This window comes from Nanorana parkeri, unplaced genomic scaffold, assembly GCF_000935625.1.
Source record: "Nanorana parkeri isolate BGI_ZX_2015 unplaced genomic scaffold, ASM93562v1 scaffold6, whole genome shotgun sequence".
Lineage (NCBI taxonomy): Eukaryota > Metazoa > Chordata > Amphibia > Anura > Dicroglossidae > Nanorana > Nanorana parkeri.
Genome location: NW_017306274.1, coordinates 2,280,082 through 2,297,597, shown reverse-complemented (window position 1 = coordinate 2,297,597; position 17,516 = coordinate 2,280,082). Strand labels below are relative to the sequence as shown.

Below are 17,516 nucleotides of genomic sequence, written 5' to 3'. Positions count from 1 at the left end.
CCCCCCCCCCCACTACCAAACCTAAAGTAGATATAAGCCTCATCACTAAAATCTCATAGAAGCTTTAACATGTTAATGTCAGTTCAAAAGTCACTTACATTTTTTTTCAAATTGGCAGTTTTCGGTAAAATAATCCCCGGCGATCCTGCCATGAAGGTCCTTGTTCAGGCACTTTTTGTTGTAGGGTGACAACGCTCTATTCCTGTATCCCAATTGTGCTCCTGCATAGTCACTCTGTCACATGGGCCATGGCTACAAGGGCAGTTTCAACACATACTAGACATGTAAACTGCACAAAAATTTGGTTCGGTTCGGATATTTCGGGATTCAGAATTCGGGTCCGAAAATTCGATTAGGTTCGGGGTTTCGGACTAAATCTGAATTTTCGTTAGTTTCAGATGAGTTTACGAACGAATATTCGTTGCGACTATCACAGAAAACCATATACAGATATTAATACTAAAGCTGAAGTTCCTAGACCCGAATGGCATTCTGGGAGTCCGAATTTCCAAACAGCATTCGGGAGCTCCAGAAAGCAATGCGGGTCTGGGAGCCATATACATATACATACATAATATTAAAGCTGAGGCTTCCAGGCCCAAATGGCATTCGGGAGCTCCAGAAAGCAATATGGGTCTGGGAGCTATATAAATACATAATATTAAAGCTGAGGCTTCCGGACCACAATGGCATTTGGGAGCTCCAGAAAGCAATACGGGTCTGGGAGCCATATACATACATAATATTAAAGCTGAGGCTTCCGGACCAGAATGGCATTGAGGAGCTCACGAATGCTATTCGGAAATTCTGACTCCATTCGGGAGTCGGAGCATCATCTTTAGTATTATGTATATATAAGTAGTATTCTGTAATACGATCGAATATTCATTGTGGCAACATTGGGAGCCATACCCTGGGTATAGAAAAGAATCCCGCCTTTAAAATAATCACATTTTGTTGCTTTGCAGCCTGAAAGGAAGACAGACACAGTTTATGTTTTACCCAGCTGTATTTAGTGCACCTTATAACATCCAAGTGAAACATATAGCACCAGCGTGTCAGTAAAAAATAAAGAAAAGTTCTAAAACAGAATCACTGAGTTGGAAAAAGGATCACCCCCTCCTAAAAATGACTTGTAAATTCAATCAGGTGTAGCTAATCACCTTCTCAATGGCACACAAAGCCACTTGACTTTCAACTGTAATCAACTGTGGTCATTTTGATGAGCTCAGCATGAAAAGAGCTTTGCAAATGAAGCAAACAATCAACTATGGGTGGCAAGGCGGCACTGCCATAAGATCTCCGGGATAAACTCAACCAGCTATGGAGTTGGAGATGGCTCCTGTTCATTCCATGGACAGCAAGGGTAACAAACAACCAAATACCTGAATGTAGACACTTCATTGGATGGCAAGATTACAAAACTTAGGCTCACCAATTTCGGACATGTGATCAAACTCATGGAAGAGGGCAATTCTGTTTGGATTGGAAACCGGGCCACCAAAGAACACCATAAGAGCCCATAAAAGTCGGCGCCATCCAGAATATCATACAGTTATAAGAAGTGGTACAAGATCGAAAAATGTGAACAGAGCTGGCCTATAGAACCACCAACAACGTGTATGCGCTTCTTACTTGTCAGTGAATATTGTCATGATTTCATTATTAAATTGATGCAAGCCAATAACTTCACAACAGGGTATAGAATCACTACACGAACACCCTGAGGGGTGTGCAAATACATGGCTGATGAGATTCATTATTAAAAAATGTAAGGTCATGCACTAGGGAGCCAAAAATATGAATGTAAGTTACATTAGGAGGTGCTCCTCTGGGGAAAACGGGGATGGAGAAAGATCTTGGGGTCCTTGTAGACCACGGGCTAAGCAGAAGCATGCAATGCTAAACTGCAGCTAAGGTTTTTCTCGAGAGATACAACTGTAATACTACCACCACCATTGGTTCAGCCTTATCTTGAGTATGCGGTTCCGTTTTGGTCACCTGTCCCCAGGAAGGATGTCCTAAAACTACAGAGAGCTCAGAGAAGGGCAACAAAATTAAAGGAGAACTATGAGGTGAGTGAAAATCACTCATCCTCATAGTTCAATCCGACGTGTGACAATTAAACTGTCACACATCGGCTCACTAGATCGGGAAGTGAGCGCACACATACCGTCGCTCACTTCACGATCATCTCCCTACAGAGAGCAGTGACTGTCAGTCACGGCTCCCTGCAGGGATCCCCCCCCCCCTTCGATCCTCCAGCACTGACTGGCGGAACAGACGGGGAAGGGGCGGGTACAGCTGGCTCTGCCTCTAGATAAGCAGAGCCCGCTGTCACTCACGCAGCTGGGTGGATCTCAACAGTAATGTTAGGATCCGCCCCGGCTGCGGTGGTCTCAGTATACCGCGAGCTGTAGCTCTAGATATACTGAGCTTTGAGTCATGGGAGGACGCTATCTTATGTCCTCCCGTGACCCTTAAGAGAACTATGGGAAAAAACACTGACCTCATAGTTCTCTTTTAATAAGGGGTTGGAGGACCTAAGTTATAAAGCTGGACTACATACATTGAACTTGTTCTCTTTAGAGAAGAGATATGATTGCAATATAAAAATCTATCAATGGGGACTGTAGTCTTGGGAATAAACTTATCAAGCTAAGGACTCTGAAGAAGACACATGGCTACAACATGAAGTTGGATGTCCATAGTGACAAATGCACACATAGGGGGTTATTCACTAAAGAGCCGAAGGATCCAGCTGTAGCTTCGGCTGATCCTTCGGCTCTCTTCGACCGCCGGAGCCCTTCGTTTCAGTCAAACCGAAGGCCTGCTGTATGACCTATTCGTAATAGCCTGCACAGTAGCCGAAGGCGGGTGAGCAGCTTGGCCAAGCCGAAGGCATATGCCTCGGCTCGACTGAGCCGAAGTGACAGCCGAAGCGGGGAGAACGGCTCTGTTTACGTCGGCTCCGTTATTCACTCGGCTGCCCTCGGCAGCTTTGTGAATAACCCTGATAGGCAAACTCAAATACATGCATAGGTTGCACTAGATGGACCTAGGTCTTCTTCAACCTTACAATCTACTGTATGTAACTATGTATTTTTCCTGATATATATATATAGGTTAAAAAAAAGGGGGAGCACATTACCAATTTGAGGTGAAGGAATGCTGAAAGCACCTGGAAAGATGAAGACATGCTTTTGAGACTGGGGTATATTGAGACTTTTCTCATGTGTATTGAACTTATTTGTCTCTGGTTTATTCGCTGCATGTGTTTTTTCTTTATTATACAAGTGCTACATTTTGTATTTATAGTGTTTTCATCGGTTAAAGTGTCACATTTCTTCTTATTTTTCTTTCATTCCGTGCATTTTTATTTACTATATCCATCAAAAGATGATCAAACCAGACTTCATTTTTCTCCCCTGTAAACCCTCTGTCTTGTCCCGGGCCTGTAGGTGGTGCTATCGTCGCACGGCTTTGTCCGCGCAGTACAATGAAAACATTAATTTGCCATGAGATAATTTTTGACGTAAATGTAAAATGGTGCCCATTCGAACTCAGTAATGAAGCATGGTGCATTTCTGCGGCTCCTAATTTGACTAGTTAAATGACTCCATTACGTGTCTAACAGACAGAAGCAAATAATTTCTGGTCAATAGCTGCTCACTTATCCATATCATTTTACTCTCAAAATAAAAGTCTGTTGCCCACCATTCCTTTTGTCTTTATCATTAAGACAATTAAGGCGAATTTTCAGGGGATGCAAAATGCGTCGGTTCAATCATGATCTGGATGATAATCCTTAAATAGCTCGAAACCGAAATATTCCACGCCATGTACGACACTGATGTGATTTATGGTTTTGTTTGTTACACAGTAATTAAAGGGTCAGGACAGCGAAAGCCGGTATTCGGGTTTTAGGTAGACGCTGGCTGGACGAATAAACTGCCAACTATCTCTCAGGAAACCAGCATCAGGCTATCCTTACTACCTGTTGACTAGAAAAAAAATAAGCCACACAAGGTTGTTGTCAGGGGGGTACAGCTGGGCCGTGAGTGGAACCCCTTGGCAGGGGCGGTACACAGGGAAAATCCAAGAAGAATAGTCAGGTCCAATCCGGGTCGAGGCAGGCTGCTAGTTTCAGTAACGGAAGGGTAAGCCAAAGGTTCGGTAATCAGGAGTCCAAGCAGAGGTTCAGGAATAGAGACAGGTTCAAGGCACAGGGAGCTGGGAGATCACACGGGATAGAATAACTCAGCAATGAGCCAGGGCTCTGACTGGGCTTTTATACTCAGTGGAGGATTGAGACCCCTCCCCGGCTACCGAGGCAACCAGGTAGCCTCTCCATCAGGAGCCAATGGCGAGAGAGGGGCAGAGGGTGTGTGCTGGGAACCTCCCCCAGCAAGGATCAGACCTGACACCAGTAACAGGCGCACTACGCACACGTCCCCGTGCCTGCGCGCGCAGCCTGTCCACCGCGCACGCGCACTTGTCGTGCATGCGTACCCGCAATCCTGGTACCAGGGGTCGTGCCAGGAAGGGGAACCCGCGCCCCCTGCCGCACAAGGCCACCCTGAGGAGAGTTAAGCCCCCTAGTACCCTGACAGTTGTCTAACTTCTTCAGTGCGCTGCTGAGAATAAGATATTCTTATAATGGTTATATTATGTAGACAGAACTTGGAACTCAGATGCAGAAGTATTGCTCCTTAAATCTCCAAAAGGTATAATCAGCTATAAGGTTATTCAACACCACAGCAACTACTCATATCAGTTTAGTGTGGAATAATCCCTTAAAGCCCTTCCACCTGCAAACAAAAAAATACTTTTGCAAGGGGGCTACCCCACACTTCAAGGGTTAGGTACTTGTTTATGTCTAGGGGTACCAGAGTAAAGCCCTTTTACTTACCTGTTCCCAGCCCCCTGGTGGTCAACCTCACTTTTCTCACCTCCGCTCCAGCTGGTGGACTAATCCAGGTCTTTGGAACCTGGGAAAGGAAAAAACCTTTACTTACCTGAACACCACTCTCGTTGGTTACTTCTGGGTTGGTAGGCTGGTCCCTGCAGCCTCTTCTCCCCTTACCACCATAGGTCTAAGGACTGCTGACATTATCACATCTAACGCAGGTTCCACAGACCTGCACTAGGCATGAGGACACTGAGGAACACTCCACCAGCTGCAGAGGAGGGGAGAAGAGGTGGGCACTGACTGCCGGGGGAAAGTAGAGATCAGGTAAGTAAAAGTGCTTTAATCTGGTCCCCTCGGCATACACAAGTACCTAACCCTTGCAGTGCAGGGGTAGCCCCACTGCAAGGGTAGTTGTGTGGTTTACCAGAATATAGGTTTCAACGTACGTCTAAGTGCGTATCCACACCGTGTCCATTGAGCTGCACGTGTATGGTGGGAACAGTACAGAAAACAGTTGTTGCCAGGACCTGCTTGTTTAAAGTGACAGTCAGCTCTTCCATTAAGATCTGCATCCAAACTGGAGCTGAAGAGTTCTTGCAAGGCTTCCACAAACCTGCTTGAAGTTAGCCAAAAGCTTCACAAAAGTTTGCTGTACACATTACTCTTGCTCAAGCTGAAGCCCGTGTGAATGAGGCCTAAAGGCAAAACATTTCTTCTAATTTTGAATAGAGTACAGAATGATTGAAGAGGAAATTCCAATAAAGTCAGGACAATTCCCACCTTAGATGGCAGTCACCTGAACATTTGTCCCCATTGGATGATTTCCCTTCTGCTCTCGCACCGGTGAAAACTTTAAGATATTGGATTTCTTTCCTCCCATTATGCTCACCCTTCTATTCCCCCATCCTCCCCCCCATAATTTTTTTAAAAGGCCGAACACAAGCCCCACTTTCTGAAGTTCTAGTCTACTTTCCTACATACGGGGAAAATCTACAGTGCACAGAAGAGTGTTATTACCTTTTTCCTTATTGTATTGTCTACCTGTATGACTCTGAATGGAATTATTGTCCCACGTTTGATAGTGTAACAGATCTATGGAACCTGGTTGTTTAATATGTAACTCATTAAAAATGTACTCAATACAAATTCACTATTTGTGAAAATACTGGTTACACCTTGTAAACCGTAAAATAAAAATACTATTGTGAAAAAAATATTGGATTTTCCCTCACATCTGTGAAGGACCCTGTTCATCCAGGTCATTGTATATCTTGTAGTCATTGGTCACATTTAAGTGACTTCTTCATACCGAGGCTATACCCATAATCACCCAAATGCTCCGATACTTACCCCCGATACCATAACTTCCGGTCAGAGGGAGATTTCCCCTGACCGGCATCGCGGCAAGGGAGCATGGAGCCGGCCTGCCAGGAGGCCAGCTCCATGCTGTTTGGCTGGCTCCTGCTTCCCAGCATGGGAAACCGGCTTGCTGACCAATCAGCATGGAGCTGGCCAAACAGCATGGAGCCAGCTTCCCGGGCAATCAACAAGCTTGCCCGGGAAGCTGGCTCCATGCTAGCGAAAGCATCTGTATTGGTACTTGGTGTTTGCGAGTACCAAAAGATAAATATCGGTACTTGCACTCGATACAGAAAAAACGGTATCGGTGAATCCCTAGTTAAAGATGTTTTGCAATTATTCTCAGCAGCTTTTTCAGTTCTAATGAGCATCAGGAGCATACCCCAGCATTCCTACGCACACAGGTGGACCATACAGCTTAATCCAATCACAATGAAATGTGTCAAGGCAGATGTTGATTGTCCAAGAAGAGGATTAGAGGTTCCACAAACTTTCATACATTCAGTCCTGTTCCTGGACAGTTACCATTTGCCTTGACACATTCCATGGTGATTGGATTAAAGAGACCCTGTTGCCAGACTAATCATTTCAACAAAAAGCGTCCCATAAGGTTATATGTGCATTTAACTTTTTTATTATCATGTTAATTACCTGTAAAAGCCACCCTCATGTAGACATCCAAAAGCCCTGAGACTGCTACTGGACGCCACCATCTTGGATGTGATGCGAGCAGCCCCAGCAAACTCACAGCTATCAATCAAGTGACATGTTATAGTGTTCCCCTTCGCTCTTACCCTGACAGCTACATAAAAGTATATGTAGGGAGGCAGGCGCGTTCCCATAATGAGGTAGGTGGCATCTCATTGGGGGTCGGCAGGTGTAGGTGCAAGCAGGGCCAGATTAAGAGCATCATGGGCCTGGTGCTGTCAGTCAGTTGGATGGGAAGCAACAGAGGCAGTTCTCTAATTAAGCAGCTGCTCCCTCCTCCTTTGGGCCCCATGAGGCCCCAGTGAGCAATCGCCTAATGTGCCTGAGTATAGAGCCGTCGGTGCCTCTGCCTGATTGTGTTCAGCGCAGCTGACCTAGATCGCAATCGGGCATACCGATTCGAGCTGGTCCGACCAGGCCTTTTTTCAGTGGTGGGCTTGGAGTTGGTGCTCCAGTATCCCCTATGTTAGACCAGCCCTTGGTGGTGGGCACAACTGACTAACAGCACCCTCCCCCTGGGCTGACAGCTCACCACCTCCCACTGGGCTAATAGCTTGGCCAGCCACTGCCCCCCACCTGGGTGACAGCTAGGCTAGACGCTTCTCCCCACTTCTCCTGAATAAGGTAGGGATGGCGCTGTAGGGAGGTAAAGGGAGGGATGGAAGAGCTGGAACAGCACAGACAGTAATTAGACACTTCCAAGAGAACAGAGAGCAACATTCATGGAGGGGTGGGGAGAGTGTGCTAGGAAATTGACTCTCTGGGAGTGGTCAAAGATCAAAGGCACATTGCAAGTGAATACAAAATCTTTTGTTGAAAGAAAAAAAACCACAGCAAATAAGCATTTCAAATAAATTGGTGACAGGGTCTCTTTAAGGTGGGCCTTCATTGTCACCCATAAGGAGCTGTAGATGTGTATTTGGCTTGGCTTGTTGTAAGTCACGTATGGGAATTAATAGATGGAGTTTTTAAAGGGTAAACCCCTCCCTGCCCCCCCCCCACCCCCTCGTTTGGCAAGCTCTACCTTACCATATTACAATTACTGATAATCATATTATGAAAACTGAGTAATACAAGCCCGGCATAAGACTAAAACTGCAAGATTTTATATTGTTTTGTTTTGTCTTTGTACAGAAATAAAAAACATTCTTACAAAAAATTCAGCTCTGCACTGAAGGGCATCAACTGCATTAAATTTACTTTCTAAAATGTCATAAGGCAATTGAGTTACCACTAAGAAACAATAATTGCTACGATAATGCTGCATAAATGGGTTTTCTTTCCTTCCTGAAACAAACAGCGATACAATGTATCACTTTACACACATTGCATGCATATTAGGGGGGCCCCAGCTGTTTGTGTCCTTCTCTTAAGAGCCATGTGATTAAGTTAAGGGATATCAGATAATCCGGGGCCCTCGTTCTATTGGTTTTCCCTTAGACGCTACAGCTTTTAAGTTTTAAGTTTATGTAATGACATACTTTATAAATCCGCCACTAATTATTACCAAACACCTGTGGTCTGTGCCTTTTAAATGCATAATAAAATAGGAAAATGGCTGTTCTCATCTGTCTGAGGAGGAGGAGAATGATGTGTCTGTACTTATACACAAATGCTTATGTCTGACATCAAATATTTATGTACATCAGACGCAGCTAGACACACTGCCAGACAGACAGATGGGGGGGACAGAGATACAGACGGATGGAAGGGTAGATAGATAGATAGATAGATAGATAGATAGATAGATAGATAGATAGATAGATAGATAGATAGATAGATAGATAGAAAGATAGATAGATCTGCCTCTCTATCTTCACCTGTCTCTGTTCATCTTTTTCTCACTAAGTATATCTGTTTCCTTCTTTTTCTTTCTTTCGAAAAACTGGGAGGGAGGATGAATGGATACAGATATATATATATATATAGAGAGAGAGAGAGAGAGAGAGAGAGAGAGAGAGAGACGAGAGACGAGAGACGAGAGACGAGAGAGAAACAGATCTGCCTCTCTATCTTCACCTCTCTCTCTCTCTGTGTTCATCTTTTTCACACTAACTTTTTTCTCTGTTCCCTTCCCTATCTATCGATCGATCGATAGATAGATAGATAGATAGATAGATAGATAATAGGTCTGCCACTGTCTATCTTCACCTCTCTCCTTCTCTGTTCATCTTGTTCTCCCTCCCTTTCTCTCTGGTTCTTTATCTCCCTCTTTTTCTCTATCTCTCCCTTTACTTTGTATTTCTTCCTCCATATGTCTTTTTATTGCACCAGAGATTAGAATGCTATGATCTGCATGCAGCGAAACGTAAAGGGAAAGTAGACTTTATATCAGTGAGTACATATGTCAGTTATTATTGAGGTGTTAACTTTCAGGGTCCTGTTACACCAGCTCTGGTGCATTTCAGCATGATTCGCTGCCGGAACGAACTGGAGCGCATCCCAGGCCGGCTTCCTGTGTTCAGGGGTAGGAGGGGGCATGGCGGTGTATTGAAGTCAATGGCACCACAGCCCAGTCCCCTGCCCGCAGTGCGATCGCCCGCACCAGAACGCGTGGCAAACTATGCCTGCATTTTGGTTGAGTGCGACCTAAAAAAAATGCTGCAAGCACTATTTTCTCAGAGCGCACTGGACCGGAACGGAGGGCATTCCTGTACCTCGCGTTCTGGTGGGGGGGTGCCTGCAGTGCCATTGACATGAATGGCACCGCCACGTCCCCTCCCACCTCTGAACGAAGGAAGCCGGCCGGAATGCGCTCAAGTGCGTTCCAGCAGCAAATCGTGCTGGAACACACTGGAGCTGGTGTGACAGGGCCCTAAGGGTTTGCTCACCCCATGTCCGGACCAGATCTGGAGCATCTCTGCAAATGCGTTTTGACGCGTTCCACTGCTTTTTTTCAGATTAAAATGGGCTTTCAGGTGCGTTACAGACCAGAAAAATAGTGTATGCAGCATTTTTTCCCCGCACAGGAACGGACTGCACTGGTGTGAACAGAGCCCAGACATACCATAGGAATACATTGGGATGCATTTCAGGTGCAGACAAAAAGTGTTCTGGTCTGGATCTTGGCCGGACCTGGTGTGAACAAGCCCTAAAGGGAATGTCTGGTTTCCCATTGCAGGCCAAAGCAACAGGTTTACTGAACCGCTGCCCTCCCCCACTGCACATGTATATCTTTCCGGGAAGAAATTAAGAAAGCCCTGCATAAGGCATCCCTGTTCTCTATCATCATAGCTGTATATCTGCAGTGTGAGATCATCTAAGGCACTGCTGCCTCTGACTACTTGCCTGAGGAGATTTTGTGATGTCAATACTGTGCTGGTCACTGTTCTCCTTGCTGGAGTGAAAGCTGTACCTGAGCACCTGCAGTGCAAGGATCTCCCTGCTGCTGCTTCATTCACTCTGTGGATTTCCTCCTCTTCTGCTGCTTCTTCATCATTACCCCACCAGCTATCAGATCGCCAGTCATCAGGGGGCAACTCAGACACAAAGAAGCAAAGTCCTGCTTCTATACCAAGATGGCTGCCTCCACACAGACAGAGATAGAACAGTGCATGGTAAGTCAGTAATGGGGAAAAGATCAGCTGCAGTGAGACCAGAGGCAATACTAGTGACTCATCCTTTGGCGTTCTCTTGCCTTTTTGGCACAGAACAGGTCCTCTTAAAGTGTGCTATTCTGGACCATTAAGAGATTTTTATAAGGCATTTTAAAGGCTTCATTATAGACAGACAATCCCTATATTTCATTGTTAATTCCCCAATCGGCAAGTTACTAACAAGCGGGGAAGGAAAGGGTTAATGATCGGTGTGACGGTGTACCTCCCTCAGGCGGGATTAAATCATACCCCACTTAATATTCTCCATTCCATAAATACTCTCCGCACAAATGGATAAAGCGGCTCACATTTATTTTACTCTGATACACATTTATGCTTTTGAATCCCAGGCACTAAATTTAAACCCGAGCATAAAGACTTTGTGACTTGGTAAGTGAAATCATAAGTAAATCACAAGTGCATACAAGACACAGAATAACAAGGACTTAATTATGACCACTGCAGGGTAAAAGAATCATTAAACATCGCAGGGTGTGATCACAATCTCAGCTGCTCCAGGCTGCCTTCAAGAGCCGCGGCAGAATGACTTTGGTGCTCTTATCCTGCACCTGAGTGCTGCTTGGCATGCTGTTTTTACGGCACCATCTGAATGTTATATTATTCCACAACAGCAGGCTAAGGCAGCCTGGAGTTCCAGCTGTTGTCGAACCACAATTCCCAGCATGCTCTGCCAGCCAACATGGGTCATGTTTCCACTAAGAGGGAGGTGAGCCTAGGGGTTATTATGAGTGACAGAAAGGCTTGCTCCAAAAATATATTTTAAATACCAAGAGAAAGCTGCCACAGATTAATTTTTCACACTCTGTGCACTGCCACTGACTCATCCTTAATTGTTGCTTCCTCCTTGGGTTTTATTTTCTTTCTTTTTCTTCCTTTTCTCCCTCCTCCTTCTTTCTTGCTTACCCCACTATTTTCTCCCTGCTTTTCTCCTTCCCTCTGTCCTTCCTTCCTGCTTCCATTCTCTTCTTTTCCTTTCTTTCCATTCTCCCATCTATCTCCCCTTTACTTTATTTTCTTTCCTCTACCCATGTGTTTCCTTTCCATTTCTTTCTGACTTTCTCTCCTTTCCCTCCTCTTCCCTCCTCTCATCTTCTTCCTTCTTTCCTTCCTTAATTTCTCCTGTTTCTTTGTTCGTTCTTCTTTTTCTTGCATTCTTAACCATATCTTTCCTTCCTTCCTCCCTTAATAATCTCTTTACAAAACTCTCCCTTCCAATTTACTTTCCTCACCAACTTCCACTTGTTTTTCTTACCCTTCACCCTTCATTTCATTTCACTTCTTCTTTACCTTTCCTTACCTCTCCCTTTCTTTCCATTTCTCCTCTGCTTTCCTGTATTTTCCTTTTCTTTCCCTTCCTATAATTTCCTGTTCTGCCCTTTCCTTTCTCTTTCCTTCTTCTCTCTTCCTTTCCTCTCCCTTCCCTTCACATTCTTTATTTTTCTTTTCTCATCAACTCCCTCTCCACCTATCCTACTACCTTTCTTTCCTGCTCCTTTCTATGTGTTCTTTTTCCCCCCCCCCCCCTTCTGTTTATTCTTCTCTTCCTTTCTTTGCTCTCCTTTTCCTTCCATCCTCCTCTCCCTTCTTATCATTTCCTGTTCTCCGCCTTCCTTTCACTTTCCTTCTTCTCCCTTCTTTTCCTCTCCCTTCCATTCACTGTCGTTATTTTTCTTTCCTCTCCACTCTCTCTACCTTTCCTACATCCTTTCTTTCCTGTTCCTTTCTATGCGTTCTTTTACTTTCCTCACTCTTCTGTTTTTTTCTTCTCCTCCTTTGTTTGCTCTCTTCTTACTTCCTTTCTTCTCTCCACTCCCTTCCTATCATTTCCTGTTCTCCCCTATCCTTTCGCTTTCCTTCTTCGCCTGTTCTTCCTCCCTCCTCTTCTTTTCCTCTCTTTCTTCCTTTTCCCTTCCTTCCTTCCTTCCTTCCTTCCCTCTCTTTCTTTCTTCCTTCCTAACCTTTCTTTCTTTCTTTCTTCCTTCCTAACCTTTCTTTCTTTCTTCCTTCCTAACCTTTCTTTCTTTCTTCCTTCCTAATCTTTCTTTCTTTCTTTCTTCCTTCCTTCTTTCCCTTCCCTCACCCCCCCCCCCCCCCCCCCTTTTTTCTCATTCCTTCCTTTTCTTCCTTCCTATTTCTTTCCTATATATATATACAGCAATAAATATACAGCAATAAATATTTAAAGTCAACATTTTTACTTAAAAGCAAAAACACCCCGCGAGCTGTAAGGCTTGATTGTGGTTTAACACAAACATTAAGATTGATTATTCATATTCATCTATGTTAGTCAACGCTCAGTTATGGCGATGTTTCGTTTCTTTATTATGCGTTCTGTATGTATGCAGCAGTGTTTTTTTTTTCCAATAAAAATTACATGCTAAAAAAAAAAAAGCAAAAACAAAAAAAGAAAAACAGTGTGAAAAGAAAGTACCTGTTCATTTCCCGTCTAGCATTTGGTCCGTGGAAGCCATCTGCCAGAAAAATTAACCCGTTTACCACATTATACAACAGATACCAGGAAATGATATACAACATGGTAAATCCCGCTTAGCCTTAACGTACAGTTTGCAGCTATCGTGTGTGAATATTCGCACTAGTGAGAGATCTATGTTTGCATTGCCGGTCTGACCCGTGATATACGGGAACATATTGCACAAAGCTCAGAAAGAAACGTTAACACGTGACAGTAGGACAAGCGATATAACACGGGTCACGTCTGTAGGTTACATGTGGGAGACAGCGTGCAATACGCATGAAAACCATAAAGACAGTTGCAGTGTTAGTATTATCATGTACATTAAGCTGCGAAAGAATATTTCGGGTCTAGGAGCCTCAGCTTTAGTAAAATATATATATACTGTATATGGCTCCCATGCTGCCTTTACAATGTATACATTTATAAGCTGCAAAAATCTGTATTTTGCATCTTTCGAATCCTTAGAACACAATAGGGCATAGCTAAAGGGCATCCAAATGGCACCAGTTATGCTGGTGGGTAGGGAGTTCTGTTTTATTGCTAACCATGAGCCAGTATAACCATACAGGTTATGGTGAGAGAGGATTAAAAGAATCAAAAAGCCCTCCAACCGGATCAGTACGTAGCACAGTAAAGCCTTCTTAGAACAGAAGGTATTCACATGTCGCATTCCATCACAGATCCCCAAAATAAGAGGATTACTCCTCATTTCAGGACAGTGGGTGGAGCCATGTAAATAATTCCTTTAAGACACATTAGCCATATCGACATTCAAAAGCGCTAGTATCATAGAGCCATTTATACAGCTGTTTCAGGCTATTTGGCCATCATCAGGGCAGTGTATGCAAACCATGGCTTCTACGGAGTAGGGCTTGAGACCAGGGCCATCTCTATAATGAGGCAGTCTGGGTTTTTTGCCTCAGCCTACATCTCCTAGGGGGAGTTTACAACATCCCAGGTTGCTAATAGCTGGGCCATACACATCTCTCCGCATGGCCCATACACATGTAAGGGTCATACCCATCTCTCCACCCAGCTCTTAGCAACCTGGAATGCTCTTGCTGGCATCCTGCGGAGCTCTTGGCAATCAGTGATGTCACTAGTTAGCAGGAGCTCAGTGGAAAGCCTGCAAGGGTGTCCCACCAAGCTCCTGACAACCAGTGATGTCACTAGTTTTGAGGAGCTTAGCGGGGGGCCACCACCCCCCACTTGCCCCTCACTGGTGCCTCAGGAGCCAAAATGTATTGGGATGCCCCTGCTTGGGACCCAATGAGAGAGTATACCTATACAGGTATGGTTCCCCCTCCCTGGTGCCTCAGGAGCCACAATGTCTTGGGATGCCCCTGCTTGGGACCCAATGAGACAGTATAACCATACAGGTATAATATTACTCAATAGCAGCCATGGTTTCCTGATGGGGGGAAAACGGAATCATTTGCATGGCCCCTCCCACTGTGCTGAAATGAACACTGGTCCTCTTTTTGGGGTTTGGCGATGGAATGAGACATGGGAATACCTTCTGTTTTAAGGAAGCTTTGCACTGCACCCCTTTAAAAATACACAAATACCCCTATGATGTGCTTTGGTAATTAGGCAGGAGCTCTTTGTTCTTACTGACGTTTGTTGCCCTTCACTTGTGTCACCTCCCTTTCTCTGGTGGCTGTGAACCTATAGGATTTTTTTTTTTGCTTGGCACACAATAGGTTAACCAGTCTACGGTGATTCAGTGGGTGCACACAGCAGAAAATATGTTTCTGTCACCCGTACCACTTCCCCAGAAGAATTATAATTCAATTCAGATCCTGCCAAAAAAATATTAATATGCTTTAAAAAAAGGAAGAGACTGGAGTGTTTCCATTAGAATTCTATAACTCTGTGAAACAGCGACCCTCTCCCTATCGAAAGGGATTTCTGCTTAAAGGTGAACACCAGTCCTAGCCAGAAATGAAGAAATATGATGAGGAGGTGCAGGCTACCTCCAAGGGCGTTTTTTAATTTAGCCATTGCTCAAGTACGCTCCGAAACCGCCGCTGCAGAATCTGGGAACGCCTAATTTTAAGCCTGACTTCTGAAAGCCAAGGATTCCAAGCCCCTCCTCTTTTCTGTCTCTAATCAAATATGCATACTGTAATTATTTGGGGCAAATTTAAATATTGCAGCGTACTGGTCCTTAGATGTGGTGGATGAATTCATATGTGACCGCACATCATAAAACCAGCTCTGCAGAATCCCCTGTGCCCTGGGAGCACCTCATTTTGAGCTTGTGATTCTGCAAGCCAATAATGATTCCAAGCCCCGCCTCTTTTTGGTCTGTAATCATTTAGAGCAAATTAAAGTGTTTCTAAACACAAAAACAAAAATGTATTGCAGATGTGGTGGCATCAATTTTCTTTTTTCAGGCTTCTTTAGGTGATTCTGCTAGAAACACACTCCCTGTCTTGGGGTCTTGAGGTGACAGCTTTCACACACCGTACTGTATCTATGGAGGAGTGGTCACCTTAGGACAGGACTAGAAACTTCATCCCCTCTCTTCAGCTGCACAGCATAGGGAAACCGTCTCTGCAGATTTCCCCACTGGAAGCCCTGTGCCTTTGGGAGCACTTCATTTTTTTACTATTGATTCTGCAAGTCACGGATTCCTACACAGGTGTGTGTGTGTGTGTGTGTCATAGTGAAAAAAGTAATGCTTTGACTTTCTATCCCTGGGACAGGAAGTAATAGGAAATCGCACTCATGACCACTGAGAGGTGAAGTGAATAACATTAATTATCTGATTACAATGATACCTGGAAGTGGGGGGGGGGGATATATTAAAATGGCACCTGGAGGGGGGGGGGGGGGATATATTAAAATGGCACCTGGAGGGGGGGGGGGGGGATATATTAAAATGGCACCTGGAGGGGGGGGGGGGGGATATATTAAAATGGCACCTGGAGGGGGGGGGGGGGGATATATTAAAATGGCACCTGGAAGTGGGGGGAGGGGATATATTACAATAGCACCTGGGAGTGGGAGGATATGTTACAATGGCACCTGGAAGTGGGGGCTTTATCACAATGGCACATGGAAGTAGGGGGGGATATATTAGGCAGCAAGTGAACATTTTGTCCCTGAAGTTGATGTTTTGGAAGTAGAAAAAAATGGACAAGTGTAAGGAATTGAGCGATTTTGACAAGGGTCATATTGTGACGGCTAGATGACTGGGTCAGAGCAAACCTGCAGCTCTTGTGGGATGTTCCCATTCTGCAGTGATCAGGACTGACCAAAAGTGGTCCACGGAAGAAAAACCGATGACATGGTTATGGTGACCAAGGCTCGTTGATGGACGTGGGGAGGGAAGGCTGGCCCGTGTAGTCTCCAATAGAGGAGATACTGGAGTTCAAAAATTGCTGAAAAAGTTAATTCTGGTACCGATCAAAAGGTGTCTGAACACACAGAGCATCGCAGTGTGTTGTGTATGGGGCTGTGTAGCTACAGACCGGTCAGGGTGCCCATGCTGACCCACGTCCACTGCCAATACCGTGTTTCCCCGAAAATAAGACACTGTCTTATTTTTTTTTTTGCACGAAATAAGACACTAGGTCTTATTTTCGGGGGATGTCTTACCTGGCTGGGGGAGGACTGGACGAGGTCCCGGAAGGCGGCGTGCTGTTGCCGGTCCCGGCGGATGTCGCTTCCATCGCGCGTGCGTGCAGGCGGGGCGGGAGCTGCGGCCGGTCTTTACACAGTTTATGTGCAGCTACCCCGAAAGTAAGACCTAGCGGATTTCTGTAATATAAGATCTTCCACCGAACTAGGTCTTATTTTCGGGGTAGGTCTTATATTACAGAAATCCTTGAAGATAGTGCTAGGTCTTATTTTCGGGGTAGGTCTTACTTTCGGGGAAACACGGTAGCATCTACAATGGGCATATGAGCATCAGAACTGGACCACTGAGCAATGGAAGAAGGTGACCTGGTCTGAGGAATCACATTGTCTTTTACATCATATGGATGGCTGGGTGTGTGTGTGTGTCACTTACCTTGGGAAGAGATGGCACCAAGATGCACTATGGGAAGAAGGCAAGCCGGTGGAGACAGTATGATGCTGTGGGTAATGTTCTCATGGGGAAACCTTGGGTCCTGCCATTCATGTGGATGTTACTCTGACACTTACCGCCTAACTAAACATTGTTGGTGGCCAAGTACACCCCTTCATGGAAACGGTATTTCCTGATGGCAGTGGCCTCTATCAGCAGGATAATGTGCCCTGCCACTCTACAAAAATGACTTAAGAATGACTTGAGGAACACAACAATGAGTTTGAGGACTTGGCCTCCAGATTCTCCAGATCTCAATCCAATCGAGCATCTGAGGGATGTGCTGGTAAAACAAGTCCGATCCATGGAGGCCTCACCTATTAGGCGGGTGGTCATAATGATATGGCTGATCACTGTGTATATATA

At 45.0% G+C, this 17,516-nt stretch overlaps 1 protein-coding gene across 2 annotated transcripts in view; it reads right to left on the bottom strand.

Annotated features, from left to right (window-relative positions):
• ZNF536 (zinc finger protein 536) overlaps window positions 1-17,516 on the bottom strand; it is a 517,603-nt gene that overhangs the window by 96,550 nt on the left and 403,537 nt on the right. The gene's annotated exons all lie outside the window — the stretch shown is intronic.